Genomic DNA, 3,567 nt, shown 5'->3' with positions numbered 1-3,567 from the left:
TAGTGACTTGTTAGGTCGGTATCCTGGTATATAGGATGATGTTATGACTAGTAATCCGTTAGACCAGTTTGACTATTATATATGCTAGCATATGATATTTATGTGCACATGATTGTTTGATTAGGGGTTGGGTTGAGGTGGTCATGCTTTATGCTCTAGGCCAACATACCTAGGGCGGATCAGATAGACTGCAGACCCGGTTAGGGCGTACTAGTCAGGCCGAAGGCCCGACGAGCGGTCTGGATAGGCTGAATGCCCTGAGAGGCGGTCCAAACGTGCTGATGGCTCAGAGAGCGGTCCAGATAGACTGATGGCCCTGCGAGGCGGTCCAGTCAGGTTGATGGCTCATTATGCATGTTGTTTATTTGTTTGCTATGATATAGCTATGATTTGTATGGCGTTGGTATTTTGAGGAAACTCACTAAGCTTCGGGCTTATAGTTGTTGATTATGTTTCAGGTACTTTTGAGGATCGCGGGAAGGTGAAGACATGATCGTGCACCTCCTTCTATTTTTATGATTTGATTCTGGGATACTCTGACATGGAACCATTTTGAGAGCAAATTTGTAATAATTATTGGTTTTTGAATGATTTAAAAAGTTTTAAATTGGCTTGAATTTTATGGATGTTACAAGTTAGTATCAGAGCCTTGGTTCGAGTGAAATGGAGGAACACTCATGTGAATCCAGTCTCAAATCAAGGAAAAGATTTTCAAAATGATTTTCAAATGGTTTTTCAAAATACTAAAGATGGATGCAGAGTGTACGATCAGCCGGAGCCAGTAAGTAGACCCCAAAATACCATACGGATATTTGATATTATGATATGATAGAATAGCATGCTAGCACTAGGCTAGGGTCCTTCAAGAATTGCATGATAGAATTGCCTGATTATATGATGCCTGATAGCCTAGGGTTTTCCTTATATGAAATTGACATCATTATTGTAGTTGCTTAGTGTATGCATCATAGTTGTACATAATTAAGATCTTATAGCCTGAGAATGTTTGGTTTGGCCTTATTTCCTGTTCTTGTTTGATGAAGGTCTTAGGGTAGGATCAAATATTTGAAGGTCTATAGGATCCAGCGTTATGTATGATTAGCATACACGAGTGCTGCAGGGTTGGTGAAAGTTTCATGGATGAGTTGTGCGGGTCAAATAGCCAGTTACGAGATATTTAGCTTTCCTCTAGGAGTAAGGATTTAGCATTCACCATGCATATGTATATTGTTAGGGTGTTTTGATGACACTTGAGACAAATATGTTTAGGTGTGGAAGGTAGTATGGGTTCGTACTACTAAAAGCACAGGACCCATACGTGTATCAAGGAAGTCACAACCCCTATGGTTTCATTGGGAATTGGTTCCCTGTTATTATATGGGATGTCTAATATTTTCATGATATATTTTCAGCATGGTGGTTACGCAGAGATTTGTCACTGGATTCGGGTCAGGATCAGGCGGGAGCAGTCACTTGGGACCAGCAGTGCCCGAGACTATCGGTCAAATGAGACCGGATGAGATGGACGCCAGGATTTGGGAGATCCTGCAGGATGAGGTTGTTGCACTGTTCTGGGCACAGTTACCAGAATGTTTGGGTCTATCAAGACCGCCATGATTGAGTACTTTGATGAGCACTATGCAGCCATTGCAGAGACGGTTGCCGCTGCAGCCGCCACAGCTGTCGTAGCCGCAGGGAGTGGAGCCAGTCAGGCTTTCTAGTATTGGGACTTTGATAACACGAGGCCACTGACTTTTGATGGGATTCATGACCCGATCATATCCATGAGGTGGCTATCTGACATTGAGGAATTCTTTTTCACATGTTCATACCCTACTGACCAGAAGGTCAAGTACACCTGAACATGTTGAGGTCCGGGGCGAAGGACTGGCGAAGATTGATGACAGGGTCCTATTTGGATGAGCAGAGAGTTGCGGTTACTTGGGAGTAGTTCAGGGATATGTTTTGCACCTGCTACATTCCACGGGTTGAGTGGGAGCGGTTGGCTCAGGAGTTCTTAGAGTTGAGACAAGATGTTGAGACGGTGACGGAGATCAGCCGTATGTTCACTAAGAGGACGATGTTATGCCCGGAGTTTGCTTCCAAGCAGACTCAGATGACACGTTATATGAGCATGCTCAAGACTGACATCCATTAGTGTGTGCTACCCAGCGTTGTGACACACTGCTGGAGTTATAGGAGGCCGCTAGGAGGTAGGAGCTTGAGATCGAGTTACAGCTGAGAGAGTAAAGGCAATCCCCAGAGCAGTTACAGACGGCGTTGAAGCGGTCTAAGACCGCTGATACTAGGTCTGGGGGCCAGCATGGCCGCACTTGTGGCAAGTGCGAGAAGGGTCACTCTGGGGCTTGTACATTTGGTAGTGTGTGCCGCAAATGCAGCAAGGAGGGGCACTTTGCGAGGGATTGTTGCCAACCAGCCCCGATTCAGGATACGAGGATTTCCTACCACTGCCATCAGGTTAGTCACGTGAAGACCAACTGTCCACAGCTCACTGCCAGGCCGGCGCAGGTTCCAGTGCCGGATACACTGAGGATTGCTGACGGGGGTCAGGGTAGAGCAGAGCCTCCGAAGGCTCAGGGACGCGCCTTCCAGCTTACAGTCGAGGAGGCCAAGACTGCACCGGATGTGGTTGCTGGTATGTTTCTTCCATTAATCTTATTGATTATATCTATTTTATGCTTATATGTTGTACCTATGATTAGGTACGTTCTTAATGAACTCCTTAACTACTTTGGTATTATTTGACTCGGGGGCAAGTCGGTCATTTGTTTCTCAGTCATTCAATTGGGAGTTTGGTTTGCTAGTAGGAGAGCTAGAGTGTCCATTGCGAGTCTCTATCACCAACGAACACGGGATTTCCGCTTCTTCAGTCTATGGGTATTTCATGTTGGAGATCTTCGGGGTATCATTTCTGATAGACTTGATTCTGATTCCCATGGGGGATGTATGTGTGATTGTGGGTATGGACTGGCTTAGTTGTTTTGGTGCCATGATCGAATTTGAAGGTCAGTGAGTGGTAGTTCAAACCCCAAGTGGGGAGAACTGATTATCTGTGGTGAGGGCACCAGATAAGGATCAGGGTTTTGTTCGGCTGCTTGGGCTCAACAGTATATTCAATACGGGTGTGCGAGTTATCTAGTGTACGTGATGGATACATGTGTTAGGGATCAGACCACGGTTTCAGAGGTTCCAGTAGTCAGGGAGTTCGCTGACATGTTTACGGAGGAGTTACCGGGAGTGCCTCCGGAGAGGCAGGTCGAGTTTAGGATCGACCTAGTGCCAGGTGCGGCCCCTATCACCAAGGCGCTGTACCGATTAGCACCACCAAAGATACAGGAGTTGTCATCACAGCTGCAGGAACTGCTGGGCAAGCAATTTATTTGTTCGAGTAGTTATCCGTGGGGAGCGTCGATTCTCTTCGTCGGGAAGAAGGATTGTTCACACCGGATGTGCATTGACTACCGGGAGTTGAACAAGTTGACGGCAAAGAACCATTGTCCATTCCTAATGATAGATGATATTTTTGATCAGTTGCAAGGAGCATCT

This window comes from Lactuca virosa, chromosome 6 (genome assembly GCF_052849685.1).
Source record: "Lactuca virosa cultivar CGN04683 chromosome 6, Lactuca_virosa_CGN04683_v6, whole genome shotgun sequence".
Classification (NCBI taxonomy): Eukaryota; Viridiplantae; Streptophyta; class Magnoliopsida; order Asterales; family Asteraceae; genus Lactuca; species Lactuca virosa.
The sequence above is the reverse complement of the archived record's forward strand: the minus strand, read 5'-3'. Positions refer to the sequence as shown.